The 20,460-nt window shown below is 43.3% G+C and overlaps 1 pseudogene; it reads right to left on the minus strand.

Annotated features, from left to right (window-relative positions):
* Positions 1-267: 267 nt before the first annotated feature.
* On the minus strand, positions 268-2,260 carry LOC138784160 (uncharacterized; annotated as a pseudogene).
* Positions 2,261-20,460: the final 18,200 nt, after the last annotated feature.

A 20,460-nucleotide genomic window follows, 5' to 3' on the forward strand; every position in this document is an offset into this window, starting at 1 on the left:
CATGACCGGCAGAAGTTAGACACTTCTTTTCCCATACCCGGCCAATAGAAACGCTGTTTCAACCGGTCCTGGGTCTTGCGGATACCCAAGTGGCCTGCGAGGGGTATCTCATGGGCCACTTGCAGTAGTCGCTCCCGGAATGGACGAGGCACTACCAGCTGCCTACTCTGCACCCATTCCGGTTGATCCTCGGTGGGAATCATCTGCCTATAGAGACGGCCCTGATCCCAGGTTATCCGCTCGGTATCCGATTCAGCCGGGGTGCTATCAGCCAGCTCTCTCAGTTTTTTGTAATGTCCCATCAGTCAGCAAAGCTGCCTGAAATTGGGCCCAGTCACTTTGAGAGTTGCCAGACATCACCTCGTCTGCTCTGATGCCTTGAGTCAGCTGTGAGCTGTCAGCTGACCCTCCAGCTGCTGGTATACACACCGCAGGGGGGCTTCCACTCACTGTGTCAGAGTGGCCCCGCCCACTACGCGTCACCACAGCTATGTACTTACAATCTGTTCCGCCCACCTGCTGAGGATCAGGGGTGAGGGGGACAGATGGAAGCCTGGTACAGTCCTGGTTATATACATCAGATTCATTACCTATGTCATTGGCATCAGGATTAGTACCCATGTTTATCACATTTAAAGGGTTAGTACAAACAGTGAGGTCATCTTTATAGACCTCCGCACTAGCACCAACCAATGAGGGGGATTCACACGAAATGCCAGGAACCTGTGAATCCTCCCTGACATCAGCAGGTACATAGTGGGAGACTAAGGAACCAAGATCAGTGGCTAATAAGACATCCGTGGGAATATGATCCGTCACTCCCACCTCCCTTATTCCACTCCCAGCCCCCCAGTCAAGAAATACCCTCGCCATGGGCAAAGCGGGGCTCACTCCTCCAATCCCAGTCACAGTTCGTGTTTTCCCAGGGATTAAGTCCTCTTCGTTCACCAGTTCCGGGCGAACCAGGGTGATCTCCACCCCAGTGTCCCTCAAGCCCATCGTGATTTTGTTACCCACGGTAACGGCCTGCATGTTATCACTGAGCTTCCCTCCCCGTCCACCCACGAACAAAACAGTAGATGGGGAAACCGGTGATTTGGGCACAGGGGTTGGTTTCTTCCTCTCGGGACAGTCTCGACTAATGTGTCCCCCTTTGCGACACATAAAACAGATGCGGGTATCAGCAACAGGTTTGGTGGGGACCACAGGGGTAAAACCCCCAGAGGGTCGAGTAGCAGGGACAGAGTTGGTAGAAGTCTGCTTACCCCCTTTCCAGCTGGTCACTGCCGGCTTCGGCCAGCTTGGCTGCTTGCGCGGCATCTCTGGGTTCTCGGTCCAAGATGAACTGACGAACTTCTGCGGGACACAGGTGCAAAAACTGATCCTTGACCATCAGGTCTTTGAGATCCTCAAAGGTGTGGATAGACAGTCCTTCGATCCACTGGTGAAAGTTGGTGTTCAATCCATCAACGACATCTGAGTAACTGTCATGAGGTCCACGCTGCATAGCCCGGAATCGTTTCCGATACATCTCCGGCGAGAGATTGTATTTCTGGAAGAGGGCTTGCTTAATGGCCTCATAGTCACCGTCCTTGTCTCTGGGCAAGGAGACAAAAACCTCCAGGGCTTTGCCTCTCAGTCCTGGGGTCAAGTACCACGCCCACTGCTCACAAGGCAACTGGTACTGTCTGCAAATTTTCTCAAAGCCTCTGAGAAACGTGTCCAGGTCCCCATCATTCTCCATCACCGGGAAGTGATCTAAACGGGGTTTAAGGTGTCCCTTCTCACTGGACTCACGGTTGGGTGGGAAATTACTGGACCTCTGGGCACGTGCTAGTTCCAGCTGATGCTGCCTCTCGGCCTCTGCCTGTCGTGCGGTGAATTCTCGTTCAGCTTGGCGTTTGCGTGCTGCGAATTCTCGATCAGCCTCCTGCTGTCGTGCTGCTGCAAATTCCCGTATAAGCTCCAACCGCAAAGCTTGGTCGCAGTCGGTCATCTGTTGGAGAATCAAAGGTAAAGGAGAGTCCGTACCATTCTGCGGACTGGCGCTACCAGTACGTTGGTGCCCCATTGATTCCAGAACCGGACCCTCTGCTGCCTCCGATGATGGTGTGGAGACCACAGGCTGCCCTGGCCGGGCATCATCTTCCATCAATGCTTGGATCAGCTGGTCTTTACTGCGATTCCCTCCTTCCAGACCTCTTTGCTCACAAAGGCTGCGAAGCCCATCTCTCGTGTAATTTCGATATGCCTCCGCCATTTTAGCAGGGATTTGCCAAATAAAAGATAGGATAGAAGAACAGAGAACAGGGGAGGGGAAAAACTGTTTCACGTATATATATATATATATATATATATATATATGTCTGTTATAACCAAGTGTATGCACTGAGAGCCTTCCTGTAGACTGAGAAAGTCTGCTACAGATAACTCAGCCCTTAAGTGTACGGAGCAATTTATTACTCCACAGACTTAATGTTCTAAGATATCCCACCGCTGCCACCAATTTGTCACGATCCTCGTGACTTAGGTTCTGGCTAGTAGGCAACCGGGCTCACCTCGGACCGTCTTGGATCAGCTACCAACCAGAACCTAACACCCAGTTACACGTTTTCTGCTGCCACCACACGTCACAATAAGGCTGACGTGACACCTTACCCTTATGCACACCTAAGGCAACTACAAATTACATCTATCACAATCTTATGGTAATCACTTACCCCTGGTAAAGTTTTACTTCAGAGACATAGGGCCTTTTTAGAACACAGGAAAGCTCTTATTAAAGTGAAATTTAATATCAAATAAAAAAGGACAGTGCATACAGTACAGGTCACAATAGAAAAAAGAGATGGTACAAAATATACAGACACATACATACACAGTAAAAACAGTTCTTAAAATAAAAAAGAAGAAAACCAGAACCAACTTTGCTATCGGGCTGTTTGGAACTGGAACGCTATGGGGATTAGCAGGAACGGCGGGCCAACACACTCATAACAAGTTCCCCAAGTGTTGAACACTCTCCCATCATATTCCCTGCCTTATCAAGCATGGTGAGAGCAGTTGTCTCCCTCCCTCCTCTGACCTCACAGGGGGGGTGACAGGGACTATGCTAATGAGCTAATGGTCCATCTTTTATGACCGGAGATGCTTGCCTGAAGATTTTCAAATCCTCATAACTTGGCAGGCGCGTTTCCGATCAGCATTCCAGGGGCATCAAACTACGGGGCATCACCTACCGGTGACGGCCATACCAACCATGGGTCTGGTGTGTACCCGATTAGGGGAGTTACAGGTTTTCCTGGGTTCCCCTAGAGCCACTTTCTTGCTTTTACAATGGTGGGTCCCTCTCCCTACCCTGCTGACCTGTAGCGAATCTCACCTCTGGAATATGACAGCTTGTCATCTTTCTGAAGAGGTCAAATTTCTCCATAGACGTCTACAGTGACCTCTGTTTGTCTCCTGCGTGAACTCTGGATGCATATTGCAGCCAGACCCCTTGTCATAAAGCCATTACGCCATGAGGACGTTTTATTGCGCCCCCCCCCCCCCGGTCTGGTAAGAGATAAGCGAACCTGTTAATATCCTGGACTCTCACTATATGGCCCCAATCCATCTAGCCGTGACATCCAGTGCCCAAAGGAAAACAGGACACCAGCTTCAAAAAGAAACAAAAAAAAGGTGTGTGGGGGGGGGGGGGGGGTGAGGAGCTTTGCCAAATATGAGTGATCAGGGATATTTTATTCAAGATCGTGAATATATATTGATCATCCTCACAGGTGGGCACGGTGGGGGACGGCAAGGCAGGAAAGTGGCCTGCTCTTATGCCTCATTTAGTATGATTTTCGCCTTCTTGCAGATGCAAATCATAGCACAAATCTGCATCTGCTCCCAAGCAGATGTAGATGTGCAGCTCAATGCCTACGCAGGGCTGTCCGGATTTATTAAGAGGCATGCGCCTTATAGCAAATCTGTCCGGCAAACTTGGGGTGAGACTTTATTTACTTGTATGCTAGTCTTACTTTTATGCTAGTCCCCCTTAGTGTCTCTGATAATAGTATCCAGGTTGATGGTGACTTATCGTGCCTTTAAAGGGGTAGTGCGGCGGTAAAGAATTATTGACAGAATAACACACATTACAAAGATATACAACTTTGTAATGTATGTTATGTCTGTGACTGGCCCCCTTCACCGTGTACCACCACCCCCACCTATGTACCCGGAAGTGTGGTGCGCTATACATACCTGTCACGTGCCGACTCGTCTCCGATCTTCAGTCTGCGATGTCGTCTTCGGGCGGCCGGGCCGAATCCCTCTGAGCGTCCTGAGTGCCGGCCGCCCTCTTCAGCGTCATCCGCTGCTCAGCCGCGATTGGCTGAGCCAAACTGTGCTCAGCCAATCGCGGCTGAGCATCTGCTGACTGTACCCACAATCTGCCCCCCCCCCCCCAAAACCACTTGCACCTTTGGATAGCTGGTTTTAATCCAAGATCTGCCCTGGAGTCCGTTTGGCAGGTGATGCAGTTATTGTCCTAAAAAACAACTTTTAAACTTACAGTCCTGTGCCTTACGGGCGTGGCTTAGAATATCTGTGCCCTAATTTGCACCACCCCTCCTCTCCACCCTCTTCATCATTAGGAATGCCACTGGAACATTTTCTCCATGCTGAACATTTGCACAGGTGTCTTTCAGCCCTTGCTCAGTATTCACAAAACTGACGAATAGGAGGCAATCTGCCTGGAGCATTCCTAATGATGAGGAGGGTGGGGAGGAGGGACAGAGAGATAGTGCCAGTGTAATGCATACACAATTTAGGCCACTCCCGTAGGGCACAGGGCTGCCAGTTTAAAAGTTGTTTTTCAGCACAATAACTGCATTACCTGCTTGAAAAGAGCGCCCCTTTAACAGTGACTTCCTTTTAAGAAAAACTTTAACCCTGGGAACAGTCCCTTTAAGAGCAACATGGGCCCTGTCCCTTTAAGAGCAACATGGGGCACGTCCCTTTAAGAGCGACATGGGCCCCTTTTAAGAGCGACTTGGGTCCCTTTAAGAGTGACTTGGGTCCCTTTAAGAGCGACTTGGGTCCCTTTAACCCCTTGCCTCTAAAGCCTATTGGCCTTAATGACCAAGCTAATTTTTCAAAATCTGACCTGTCTCACTTTATGCGCTTATAGCTTCGTAATGCTTTAAGGTATGCTAGTGATTCTGAGATTGTTTTTTTTTTGTAACATATGGCACTTTATAGTAGAGGCAAAATTTGGTTACTACTTTGTGTGTTTTTTGTAAAAAAAAACATCAAAATATCATGAAAATTTTGAAAAATTAGCATTTTATGAACTTCTAAAAAAAAGGAAGTCGTATCACATAAATTAGTTACTAAGAGAGATGAGCGAACTGGGTTCGGGTTCGAGTCGATCCGAACCCGAAAGTTCGGTATTTGATTAGCTGGGGCTGCTGAACTTGGATAAAGCTCTAAGGTTGTCTGGAAAACATGGATACAGCCAATGACTATATCCATGTTTTCCCACATAGCCTTAGGGCTTTATCCAATTTCAGAAGCCACCGCTAATCAAATGCCGAAAGTTCGGGTTCATATCGACTGGAACATGCTCAAGGTTCGCTCATCTCTAGTTACTAAATCACATTACCAATATGTCTTTTTTATTCCTGCATAATTTGGTAAACATATTTTACCTTTTTAGGGTGTTATGGAACTTAGAAATTTAGCAGCAAATTATCACATTTTCGTAAAAGTTTCCAAAACTGAATTTTTTTAGGGACCAGTTCTTTTTTTAAATGGATTTAGGAGGCTTGTTTACTGGAAACCCCCACCATAAGTGACCCCATTTTGGAAACTACACACCTTAAAGAATTAACCTTGGGGTATAATGAGCATTTTGACCCTACAGGGGCTTGAGAAAAGTATTCACTATTAGGCTATGTTCACATTACGTGAACACCCGGCCGTTCCATGATCATCGCATCAGAGCTTCCCATAGCACACAGTGAAGCAAGCAGCCGAAGCCGCTGAATTCCAGCCGCAGAAAACTGACATGTCAGTTTTTTCCGGCGCCGCATTGGATCCCGGCCGGAGCGCATACGATGTGTGTACACTCTGGCCGGGATGCCATTTAAAATAAGGCTATGTTACACACCGCAAAACTATGGCCATAGTTCTGTGGCGAGAACTACGGACGTAGTTTTACGTAGTGTGAACATAGCCTTAGGCCGTAAAAAAATGGAAAATTCAAATTTTCCAATACTATATATGTTTTGATTAAGGTTTCTCATATTCAAAAGGAACATCAGAAAAAAAGCACCCCAAAATTAGTAACGCAGGTTCTTCTGAGTACAATGGTACCCCATATGTGGGCGTAAACCACTGTATGGGCACACAGCAGGGCTCAGAAGGGAAGGAGCACCAATAAGCTTTTTTCAATGCAGATTTTGCGGAAGAAGTTTCTAAACGCTAGGTGCATTTGAAGTGCCCCTGAGGTACCAGCAGAGTAAAATCCCCCATAAGTCACCCCATTTTTGAAAGTACACCCCTCAATGAATTCATCTTGGGGTGTGGTGAGCATTTTGACCCCACAGGTATTAGAGAAAAGTATTCAAAAGTATTTAGTAAAAATGTAAAACCCGAATTTTTCCAATAATATGTTTGTTTAGTTCAAAATTTCTCAATTTCACGAGGAACAAGAGAAACAAAGTACCCCAAAATTTGAAACGCAGCTTCTTCTGAATATAACCGTACCCCATATGTGGGCATAAACCACTGTATGGGCACACAGCAGGGCTCAGAAGGGAAGAAGTGCTAATTAGCTTTTTTAGTGCAGATTTTGCTGAAGAAGTTTATGAGCGCCAGGTGCGTTTGCAGTGCCCCTGTAGTGTCAGAAGAATAGAACCTCCCCATAAGTCACCCCATTTTATAAAGTAAACCCCTCAAAGAATACATCTTGGGGTGTGGTAAGCATTTTGACCCCACAGGTATTAGAGGAAAGTATTTAAAAATAGACAGTACAAATTTAAAACTTAAATGTTTCCAATGATATGTTCATTTAGTTTGAAATTTCTCAATTACAAAAGGAACAAGAGAAAAAGTACCACAAAATTTGTAAAACAGGTTTTCCTCAGCACAACGGTACCCCATATGTGGGCATAAACCACTGTATGGGCACACAGCACGGCTCAGAAGGAAGGGAGTGCCAATTTTCTGGAGCAAAACCGCAGCTTGTTAATAATTAGAATAGCGCAGTTACTAAGATAAAATAAAAAAAAACAAGATTACAGTTAATTTGGGGTGGTTACGGGCAACTTGCAGTTGTTATGGGTAATCTGGAGGTGGTTACGGGCAACGTGGGGTGGTCTACGGACAACCTGGCGTGGATACGGAAATCCTGCTGTGGTTACAGACAATCTGGGGTGGTTACAGGCAACCTGCTGTGGATACGGACAACATGGGGTGGTTACGGACAATCTTGGGTGGTCACAGGCAACCTGCTGTGGTTACGGGCAATGTGGGGTGGTTACGGGAAAGGGAGGGTTAGGGGAGGGTTAGTGATCGGAGCACTAGTGGGGCTGATCTGGGGTCTGGGGCATACTTTTTTCATCTCCCCTTGCACTAGATTGACGGTGGGGGGAGATGAAAGTCAGCAGCAGTTCCGGTAATGCCTGGTACCGGTGGCCACCGCTATAACGTTAATAGCGCCGATCGCCGGTATGGGAGGTAGGGGAAGGGGGTCCGTGGGACAAACAGTCTGTGGCGGGAGGAAGCAACATGCCGCAGCCTCCTCCCGCCGCCCGATTGGTGGGAGGACAAAGATCTCTCCACAGACGCTGCGGCCGCATCGACCGCGGCGTCTATTGGGTTAACTGCCCTTGAGGAGCGTGGCTCCCCTCCGGGCAGTGTCAGCAGGAGGAGGCTGTGTGACACAGCCTCCTACTTCTGCCCGATCTCACTTAGGGACAGCGGGGGAGGCAGGGAAAGCATGACATTTGGGAAACGTCATGTTGCGGGAATTACCTGCTTTACATAATGTTTCCCAAACGTCATTTTGTGGCCAGGGGTTAAGAGCGACTTAGTTCCCTTTAAGAGCCTCTTGGTTCCCTTTAAGAGCAACTTGGATCTCTTTAATAGTGACTTGGTTCTCTTTAAGAGAGACTTGGGTCCCTTTAAGAGCAGCTTGGGTCCCGTCCCTTTTAGAGCAAAATGGGTCCCATCCCTTAAAGAGAGACATGGGTCCTATTTCTTTCAGAGCGACTAGGGTCCCATCCCTTTAAGAGCGACTTGGGTCCCGTCCCTTTAAGAGCGACTTGGGTCCCGTCCCTGTAAGAGCGAATTGAGTTCCGTCCCTTTAAGAGCGACTTGGATCCCTTTAAGAGCGACATGGGTCCCATCCCTTTAACAGTGACTTGGGTCCCATCCCTTTAAGAGCGACTTAGATCCCTTCAAGAGAGACTTGGGTACTGTCCCTTTAAGAGTGTCTTTGGTCCTGTCCCTTTAAGAGCGACTTGGTTCCCTTTAAGAGCGACTTGGGTCCTGTCCCCTTAAAAGCGACTTTGGTCCCGTCCTTTTAAGAGCAACTTTGTTCCCGTCCTTTTAAGATCGACATGGGTCCCGTCCTTTTAAGAGCAACATGGATCTGTCCCTTTAAGAGCGCCATGGGTCCCGTCCCTTTACGAGCAAAATGGGTCCCGTCCCTTTAAGAGCGACATGGGTCCCGTCCCTTTAAGAGCAACATGGGTCCCGTCCCTTTAAGATCGATATGGGTCCTATTTCTTTCAGAGCGACTAGGGTCCCATCCCTTTAAGAGCGACTTGGGTCCCGTCCCTTTAAGAGCGACTTGGGTCCCGTCCCTGTAAGAGCGAATTGAGTTCCGTCCCTGTAAGAGCGAATTGAGTTCCGTCCCTTTAAGAGTGACTTGGGTCCCGTCCCTTTAAGAGCGACATGGGTCCCTTTTAGAGCGACTTGGATCCCTTTAAAAGCGACATGGGTCCCATCCCTTTAAGAGCTACTTGGGTCCCATCCCTTTAACAGTGACTTGGGTCCCATCCCTTTAAGAGCGACTTAGATCCCTTTAAGAGAGACTTGGGTACCGTCCCTATAGAGTGTCTTTGGTCCTGTCCCTTTAAGAGCGACTTGGTTCCCTTTAAGAGCGACTTGAGTCCCGTACCCTTAAGAGCAACTTTGGTTCCGTCCATTTAAGAGAGACTTTGGTCCCGTCCCTTTAAGAGAGACTTTGGTCCCATCCTTTTAAGAGCTGTTGTGAGGCACTGACTGACAAGACCATAGAATTTCTATTGGCTGCTATATTTCAGCTATTTGCATATGTGCTGTGATTGGCTGTTAGCGTTTAGAGTGTGGTCATTATTTCCAATGGGCCATTAGCCAGGAGACAGTACACCACTGAAAGTATAAGTCTTTTTGGGTGGTCATGGGCCCCCCAGGAGCTCAGGGCCCTGGGCTGCCGCCCAAAACGCCCCTATTATAATCCACTACTGATGGCGGCAATATGTATGGTGATAATATTTTCTTCCTATATACTGGTATTATTGGTAATATCGGTCTTGATATATATCAATAGCATTGCTTGGTCATTAGTAACTGCACTGTAATCACTTTTATAGTGTGCAGAGCCTGTGTACCATTGGTGTCTAAATGGGTCAATGTTTGGTTTGCGCTAGTATACTGACACAGCCCCGCAGTCACTACAGTACACTAGTGCCATCATAATTAATCCTGATGCTGGGAGCTCCCTGGTCCAGTCCGCAGAACAGTGTGACCGTATGGTGATAATATGGTAACAGTGTGACAGTATGGTCATAATATGGTAGGGGCTGTTCTGGGGTCACTTCCCTACACTGAGCCCCCACAGATCTATGTATTCCTATATGCCACAAAACATCCAGAGTGTAACCTAGGACCCAACTTCTGCACAAAAACTGCATGCACTACAACTCCCAGTATTTACTGACAGTCTGCAGCCCTCAGGAGGTGTGGTACAGTAGTACAATCCTTTGATAACTGCCGCTGTAGACAGATGTATTGCTGGACCTTCAGGGCTGATGGTTGTGACCCACAGATTACAGCCACCAGGAGACTCTGCACACAGAGATTTATTAAAGAGTTCTCCTCTCAGAAACTACAACTCCCAGCAAACCCCGAGAGATTTGTCACATATACACATGAATCCAGGAAAGGACCGCGTCAGCATATTGTGTCTCACTGGTTCTATATTGGTGGGCCCAAGTATCATTTCCTCTGGTGGGCCCCAGGTACCCCAGTTCGACACTGGCCATGACACTCTGTACTCCTGTTACTGCGTTTAGTTTGTTTTTTTTACAACCAGCAAAAAGATGCATTCAAACGACTGGACCTGGATTTCTGCTAAGTATAGCTTTGTTTTATAGCGTGACAACAAATAAATAATTAAACAAATAATGTAAGTTGCAAACATGCTTTATTCTACATTCTCTGTAGAATATTTACCTATTGTGTAAAAAAAAAAAAAAAAAACACTTTGAGGACATGTTCAAACAACATTTGTCGTCAGCTGTATTTTTGACCGCTGTCATTTTGTAAAAATACTGTCATAATTTGAGAATTATTACAATGGGCTGCATAATAGTATAAATTCCTATAATAATAATTACTTAATACTATAAAATGTACCCGGCGCTGCCCGGGTATAAAGTGTCAGTGTGTTAATTAGATTTGTTCCAAGGTCGCCCAGGAGGCAAATCTATGCCCTTGTTTTTTTTGTTTTTTTTGTTTAAGTGGAAATCACCAGGAGCCCTATATATCCCTTTATATGCTATATACCCCTACAGTTCTGCACTGTTTATGTAAATTGTAGGTTAGAAATAAAATAAAAACTTTAAACAACCTAAATACCTAGTAGCCAAACTGAGATGGCATCATGTGATCAGACTGTATACAGAGCCTGGTTATACACAACATTGGCATTTTTATATACAGAGCCTAGTTATATACAACATTGGCAGTGTTATATACAGCCTGGTTATATTCAACATTGGCAGTGTTAAATACACTCTGGTTATATACAACATTGGCAGTGTTATATACAGCCTCTTTATATACAACATTGGTAGTGTTATATACAGCCTCTTTATATACAACATTGGTAGTGTTATACAGCGCCTGGTTATATACAACATTGGTAGTGTTATGCTGACCCTGGTTATATGCAACATTAGCAGTGTTATATACAGCCTGGTTATATATAACATTAGCAGTGTTATATGCAGCCTGTTTATGTACAACATTGGTAGTGTTATGCTGAGCCTGGTTAGTGGAGGTCCTGTATACCTGTAGTATATAGTTGGTCATGTTTACCTGTAGTGTATAGTTCTGGGGTCCTGTATACCTGTAGTGTTTAGTGTATACATATTTTGCTGTTTCTAAATGTTTGTTTAATTTGTTTTACATGTTATTCAGAATAATAAATCATTATATTTGGGGTGTGAAACCAATTTTCTGAATTTCTATCATTTCTTATGGGAAAATTTGCTTTGGATTTGGATTACAAGCACGGCTCCGGAACTAATTATGCTTTTAATCCAAGGCACCACTGTATTATTATTATTATTATTATTATTATTATTATTATTATTATTATTATTATTATTTTTATTATCATTATCATTATTATTATTATCTTTTTTTTTTTATATAGCGTGAACAGATTCCACAGCGCTATGGGCAAATTCTGCTGCCCATGGACAAGAGTATAAAGGCATTGTGATTGAGCTACTGTGCATATTTGACCACTGGTACTGGAAACAGCAGGTGGATATTCTGAAAGGGAATCAAAAGAATAGCAGGGAGCTCCATAACAAGTGTTACAGCAATATGTAGGCACGAGGTAATTTAAAAAAAATGATTCTAATTGTTAATATGTTTTTAGTTATCTTTCAGAGTGATAAAATATGTATTGAGTAATAAACCCATTCAAACATACATTTATTATTGGCAGATTATTTATCATCTCTGGGCTAAATGTGTTTAAAATTATTAAGCAAGTACATAGAAACTTACCTTAGGTATATTATTTTTATATGTTTTAGAAGCAGAGTTAATACAAATTATTTTTTTTATCTGACTTTTTTTTATCTATGATAAATATTTTCATATTTTTTTAACAAAGCTGTCTGAGAGTTTGCATTCATTTAAATAATAAGGAATTTTGCTTGAAATTAAATAAAAGAAAAAACAAATATCTTGACATATATTTTCAAGAACATTTTATTAATTTTGTTTTATTTCTGTTTATTGTGCTGGAAGTCATTTTTTATAATAATTAAATGTGGATTTATTGCATCAAATGTGGCAAGCAAGCAGCATTGATATTAGTGCAGCATAACACACACACACACACGCACGATATATATATATATATATATATATATATATATATATATATATATATATATATATACATATATATATATATATATATATATACACATATGTGTTATAAACATATATACAGTATATATATATATATATATATATATATATATATATATATATATATATATATATATGTTTATAACATCCAGTTCACACAATATACACATATGACACATACACAGTGTTCACATGACACACACATATACACACACCTTTCACATGTGTACATACCTTTCCTGAAGAGCAGTGTGCAGGGAGGGGGTCTATAGATGTGGTAGCAGGCAGGGAGCTGCAATGTGTCTGCACACATCCCCATCCTCTCTGTCCCGACAGATGCAGCAGACGCGGAAGCAGAGGACGCTTCTCAGAGCCTTGTCCATGGGTTGCAAACACCAGAGCTTCTCTCAGCTGAGGGGAGAGCGAGTTTTAAGGTAGAACAGGCAGCCTGAACTTTGTCAGGCAGCAAAAGTTAACCATGTCAAGCCTGTTCCACCTTAAGGCTATGTTCACACTACGTAAATCTACGGCCGTAGTTCTTGCCGCTGAACTACAGCCGTAGATTTGAGGGGTGGAACATAGCATTGTTTGCTTTGGGATCCCGGCCGGAGCGTACACACATCGTATACACTCCGTCCGGTTCCCATGCGGTGCCGCAAACAACTGAGAGGTCCATTATTTGCGGACGGAATTCAATGAGTTCCGCCCGCAGAAGGACCTGTCAGTTCGCACAGTGAAGCGAGTGGCTCCGGCCGCTTGCTTCACTGTGGGCTATAGGAAGCTCTGATGCAGGCGCATGCTGATGCCCCCGCATCAGAGCTCCACGGAGGAAAGATCATCCGGCCGGTACTTAAGTACCAGCCGTGATGATCCGGGCTGAGACCGGCCGCTCAGTGACCCGGCCGGAGTCACGGAACGGCTGGTCTCATCCGTAGTGTGAACATAGCCTAAAAAGAAATCCCCCATCCCCTTACCTCAGAGAGGCTCCTGGTGTTTGCAGCACATTGTCTGGACCTGAAGTAAGGGCAGGGGATGAATGCAGACACTGACAGAGTGTCTGCAGCTGCAGGTGACCCCCCTAGAGATGCCCCGAGATCCCCCCATTTCCCCTGCCCTGCACACAGGACAAGCAATAACTGGCCTGTGTGCAGATGGGAAATAGGCAAGGTGAGGGGGGGGGGGGGGGCGCACTCGGCTCCAACGCTTACTGTTTACAGCAGCTGCACCCATAGGTCTGTGTGACCCATGGATGCAATCAGCTGTGCCCACCACAAAGTGAGGTGGCAGAGGGAGGCCTGGCCACGCCCTCCCAGCTATCAGGCCCGGTCGCCGTGGCGACCGCTATAGCTGCGCCACTGCTCTATAGCTAAGCCCTGCCTGTCAGATTGCTTCCATTACTAAGCCAGAATAGGTATGAAAAAACATACACACCAGGTTAAAAAAAATCCTGTGGATATGCCATAAGTATCCCAGCTGGATATAACCCTTTAAAATTTTTTTGAAAAACACAAAAATTATATGTGGATTCATGGTTTAGAGCATGGGTCTTCAAACTGTGGCCCTCCAGCTGTTGCAAAACCACAACTCCCATGCCTGGATAGCTAAAGCTTTGGATTTGGCTGTCCAGGCATGATGGGAAATGTAGTTTTGCAACAGCTGGAGGGCCACAGTTTGGAGACCCATGGTTTAGAGTTATTGACGTTTTTCTTTTACCTTACTGTTTTGCATTGAGTCCATGTTTTATGAAAAGTCTCATCTTAAAACTAATTTAGTTTGCCAAAGGAAATGATTTGCTTACTACAAAGATTATGTTGCTGAAAATCTACTTAAATGTATATATTGTAGCTTGAGGATTGTAAATAATATAGAAAAATGTTGAAATAAATTCTCTTTTTGAAGTGCAAAAATATATATTACTACATTTGGTAATTAAAGATGAAGAGTAGGTAACAGATTATTTTCTTATACTGCTTCTCAAAAAACTCAAGGCAAAGAGTCTGTAAATTTACATCTATAGTATGCTATATCACCACTTTATTGGATAAAACATCAAAACGACAATTCATTCAATAGGAAGAAGAAAAGAATAGGATAATTTGAGGAGTGTTAAAACTAAAGAGCCTGGAATGAGTTTAGGAAGTTCTGTTAGCAAAAAGCCTTAAGCAATATTTTAATGTTATATATTTATGAGAAAGAAAAAGTTAAAGAACATTTTTAATGTAAATAAATGCTTAACCTACATTTGCAGGGCTGAATTGCTTATTGTTAGATTCAAAAGAATACTGCACATAATACATGCTTAGGCTGGGTTAACACTATGTAAGTTTCCGGCCGTAGCGCGTTCCATGAATAAGCGGGCGGAAACTTACGTAGTTTGCGTACAATGTAAAGTATACGATCTACGGCTGCACAGTTCACACTACGTACGAACTTACGCCCGGATCGTATGCGGTGCCGTAAAAAATGAACCAGACCATTATTTTGGGACAGAAATGCCGTAACTTACGCCCGTAGGGTTACATGCGGTCCCGTACGTAGTGGTGATTTCTTCATTTTGAAAGCTTTTTGTGCCGATCCAAAAGGTTCTGTGGGGTGTCCGGGGCTAGGCGAAGATTTCCAAGTAAAAGACCGCTGTCAGATCGCTACGAAGAGCGCTCAGGAAGCGTAAGTACACTACGGGCGTAAGTTTGCGTTCCGTACGTATCCGGCCGCAACTTGCGTAAAGTCCCGGCCGGAGTTTCATACGTATATGTCCGGCCGGGGACGGACATATACGTAGTGTGAACATAGCCTCATACTCAAAAGCTCTGTGTGACAACAGATAAATTCAACAACTCTCATCATAGTAAGTAATCTTTCTCCAATACATGTGGCCAATAACGAAATAATTTGCTAACTTGGAAACCCAGATATACAGCCTATACCAAAGAAACAACTATCAGCATTACATCGATAAAATATTACTTTTTTACATATTCTTCTGAAATGTTACAATTTTATTATACAAACTGTGTAAAAAGAGACTCTATGAAGAAAATGCACCATAACATACAGGCATATGGGAACTAGTCAGCGAGTATACTAAACTATTGCATAATAATAATCATAATCGACTCTACCTATTGACACTCAGCAGTCATAGGCTATACATATGTAACAGCCCTGAGGTCACTGGCAAATAGAACATCCTTGTATTGTCTCAATCCCATAATGTCTGTATCTAGATTGTGCCAACCCCGACACACATTTTGCGTTAGATGCTTTTTCCAGAGGCATCTTTATATGGTCTCTTTTTGCACAGTTTGTATCATTAGTTGTAACATTTTAGAAGAATATGTAATAAAGCAATATCATGCCCATCGTTGTTTCTTTGGTATAATCTATACATAATACATGCTGCTTGATTTTTGTGTGGAAACAGTACAAGGATAATCAAGGCAATCTTTTACCTAAACTAAACGGAACTGGTTGAGACTATGAAACTTCACAGTATACTGAAATTTACATGATTATCAGCATCGGTTATACTTCATAATTAGAGATGAGCGAACCTCGAGCAGTCGATCCGAACCCAAACCTTCGGCATTTGATTAGCGGTGGCTGCTGAACTTGGATAAATCCCTAAGGCTATGTGGAAAACATGGATATAGTCATTGGCTGTATCCATGTTTTCCAGACAACCTTAGAGCTTTATCCAAGTTCAGCGGCCACCGCTAATCAAATGCCAATCGTTCGAGTTCGGATGGACTCAAACCCAAACCCGGTTTGCTCATCTCTAATTCTAAACCATTTTTTGGGGGAACAAACAATGATATCAAGAAATTTACAGATCATTTCAGTTGTCCACAGAATGGCTGTTCACACAACAACAATTAAAAGTACATGTGTCATTTTAAGTCTAAAATAACGTCATTTAGCTGTCTGGCCCTTCCTTAGGGCAATGACAGATTTTGGTACATTATTCTAGTTTGGGGTTACTAATTGGACTTTGGGTTCGACTTAATTGAAAATCCTATTGAATTTAATAGCAAAACCGGAGAAAGAACGGTGACAAAAGAAGAACTGTGTGTAAACAACTAATATAAAATGTCCGCTGTTTGCAAAAGACATCCAAAAATAATAATCATGTTCATTATTTTGACATCCGCAGTAAAACATCCGTTATTCAATACATTGTGTGGCTTGGACGTCCGTCTTTCCATTGACTTCAATGCATTGCCGTAGCAGTCAGTTAAATCATGGATGTTATTTAAAATTTTAAAATCGGACACCTTTTCTCTATTTTTGACGTTTGGTGAACATAGCCTTTATATGCAGTATCACAATGGGAATGACTAGGACCAAAATGTTAAGATCACTACACTCAATTATATCAATTATATCATATTATACTTTGAAAGCATATTTTAGATTCAGACAGTTAGAGGCACAATTATGATTTTCTCGTTGCACAATTATTTTCGCTAATTTGGTGTTTTTTCCAACAGCGTAAAATTTTAAGTCACATCAAGACATTTGCACTATTTTTGAGCAGTTTGCTCCGGCTCCGCCATTTTTCAAAATTTTTTGCTCAGATGGGGCGTAGTGGCGGACCTATTTAAATTAGCTATTTATTTGCCTTAACTTATGTTCCCCCACTCTCTAGTGATCCAACCAGAATGACATGGAGAATTGTTTAATGAAAATATGAGAAGACCTCTGGAATGTATGGATAGTAAAGTAACAAGCACCTATAGTGCTTACCATTCAAGGATTGTGGTACAATATCCATATGTATTCATTACAATCAAAGGACGAATGCACTTCAAAAACTTCTAAATATATCGCAAATGTCTTCCATGACTTCTATAGGGCCTTATACTTACTTTCTTCCCACCCCAATAAATCCAGCACTTTGAAGAAATTCTGCAATTTCTATCTTCTTAAATACCCTAAATTTGCCACATCTAAAGAGTACATGAAATCCTTACTGTTACTATGCTCAAAATAAGAAGTTAAAGGGGTTGGCCACTTTATAGTAAAATAGGTCAGTACAAAGTATTAGTAAGTGTACTCAATGTATATACTGACAGCAGCTTCCTGTGTACCTCATGGAGCTAAAATCAGCCTCTCCTTCACCAGGCTGTGCTGCCCTGCTCTGTTTTGTTTCAGTCCATAAAATGGCTGACATGGAGGAGCATGTGACCATGCCCTGTCCCCTGTGTCCTCCATAGGCATATACAGGCTCAGTGGTGGACACTGGTGGGCGGGGCCTTGTCACATGCTTCTCCATGTCAGCAATCTTATGGACCAAAACATCACAGAGCAGGGCAGCACAGCCTGGAGGATGGAGTCTGATTTTAGCTCTATGAGGTACACAGTGAGCTGCTGTCAGTATATACAGTGAGTACACTTACTAATACTAACACTGACCTATTTTACTATAAAGTGGCCAACCCCTTTAAGATATCTTCTGTGGCTGCTCTCCCCTCTGTGTACTTGTGTACTTTCTAGCACAGCATTATGGCTGTGTTTCTCATAAGAAGAATCTGTGGCTTGCTCTCTTGCTTGTGTCCCAGTCAGAGGACCTGACCTAAGCCAGGCCCTGGTTTAACTTCAGCAGAGACTTGTCTTTGTTTCTTTCTCACACACTGACTACACAATGAATACTGACTAACTCCTCCCACCAGGAACTAACTCCTTCCTACAGGGGTCTGTCTAAACCTTCCTGTGATTGGTGGAGCTGTGTCTGTGAGGAAAAAGAAGGCAGCGGATAGGATAGCAAAAGGAGGGAAACCACCTGCACCTTTGAATGGACAAAGAACAACATGTGGCATAAAACAGTTAACCCTTAGTCTCCTTCAGCTGTGCAATAAGTGTGTTAGTGACAGCTAGTGGAAAAAACACTAACTGCAGTGGATACTTCATCCCACCTGTGTGAACTCGAGGGAGTTACCTTACTCAGGTGCAATAAAGACTTAGTGGCCAGTACCAGGTCACTTCACTACAAGTTCAGCTATCCCCAGTCAGCACTGCAGGAACACCTGGCCAATTGTGCGATCTGATTCTCCTGCAGATTATTATGGAGGGATATTTAAACTTTAAGCTTTCTTCCATTTCTGCCAGAGACAATTTTGGTTTGCTCGACTTCACCAGCATTTTCCATGTGTCCCTTTATCCTGTGTACCAGACCTCTGCTAGTGTTTCCTGACCTCAGCTTATATCCTGGCTTTGTTCTTTACTCCTGATGGTGTCTGACCTGTTATGGTATTCCTTTATTTTCATTTTGTACTGCATTGTCTTCTCTGCCATGTTACTGATAACTTTGGACTCAGATTTGTGGTTTTATTTACCTGATTGTTGCTGATGCGGACTGTTGGCTATCCTCCCGCACTTAGCAGCATAGGGACTGTCGCCCAGTTAGGGTTATCTAACCTCAAATTATAATAAATCTAAAGTCTCTAATCTGAAAACCTCTTCTCCCTTCACGTGGCCAAAAAAAAAAAAAAATCATAAAATATTTAGGCATACACATACCAAATTCCCTTCCCTCCTTATATGACCTACATTTTAAATCTTTGCTATCTTACTATTTCTCAACTTGTCTTAAATGAAGTCTCCAGAACTAGACACAGTATTCCAGATGTGGTCTCACTAGAGCTCTATACAGCAAGATCACAATATCCCTTGGCCTACTGCTTATACTGCTAGCTATACAGCCCAACACACAATTAGCTTCCCTTACGGCCTGGTTCCATTGGGGACTCATTTGAAGGCTGTCATAAATCACTACCTTTAAATCCTTCTCTTCTTATTTTCTTGCTGATACACAGCAGGCAATAATCTCATTTATCTTATCTTATCATATCACATACCATATATATATATATATATATATATCACTGAAGAAAAAAAACGCCTTCAGTTCATCCTATACGCTATGATAATATTCCTGATAGATGTCTTTAGACAATTCTGCTGTGATCTAAAACACCTACTTTATAACTTCCTCTTGAAGCAAAGGAGATTAGTGCTCCAACATAAAGGTCTTATACAGAAGAAAGTGAGAGAAGGTGTAGGATTCCCAGATATGGAATTGTATTTCACTGCAATAAACTTACATACTAGGTAGATTTTGTCATAGTAGAAGGACTGTTGAGAGATTCTGATTAATGTAATCTACCTAGTATGTAAGTTTATTGCAGACCATATCTGTGTTCACGGGGGTCAATAATAAGCGTAGATGTTCGTTTACTATTAATTTGCCAATTCTAGCCCTGGCACTCCCGTCACCAATGTTCAAGCCGTCTAAGACGCCTTTAGCCACTCAAATGCTTGCAGCAGTCAAGTTACTCATCCTTCTCCTATATAGTGATGATCGAACAGTAAAATGTTTGAGTTGGAGTTGAGCCTCGAACAGTAGTGAAGTTCAGTTCGAAGTTCGAATCGAACTCGAACCCCATTAAAGTCAATTGGAGATGTTTGGGTTAATTTTGACACCTTTATCTAGTAGGAGAAACTGTAATTATCATCCAGAACAGTAAACTGGAAACATGAACAACCTATAGCCTGAAATTTGGCTTTAAGAATGAAAGAGATGGGCGAATAGAGAAAAATTTGCTAATTCGAATTGAATAAATCCCGATATTCGTACGAATATCGAATCACATTATAGTCTATGGAAGAAAAATACTTGGGACCTGGAAATCAATATTCAACCACTAGGAGGTCACCAAGTGCACAATGAAACCTCATGAAATTATGCCAACTCCTCTGGAATGGATATGGGACACCAGGGTAAGCATGCTTGGGTGCACGGAAATAAAGTAGAAGTGTACATTTTTGTCTAGCGGTACATACGTACGTATTGGGTGGTGCGTAATATTAGCATATATATTACACACGGTACTTGCGTACGTATTAGGTGGTGCGTAATATTAGCGTATATATTAGGTGCTCATGCGTATGTATGACGCAATATGCACAGCAATTGCCAGGCCCCATCGTATTGGCAGAGCTGCAAGGAAACATGGCCCAGAGATCCTCGCCATT

Source organism: Dendropsophus ebraccatus, chromosome 2 (assembly GCF_027789765.1).
Source record: "Dendropsophus ebraccatus isolate aDenEbr1 chromosome 2, aDenEbr1.pat, whole genome shotgun sequence".
Lineage (NCBI taxonomy): Eukaryota > Metazoa > Chordata > Amphibia > Anura > Hylidae > Dendropsophus > Dendropsophus ebraccatus.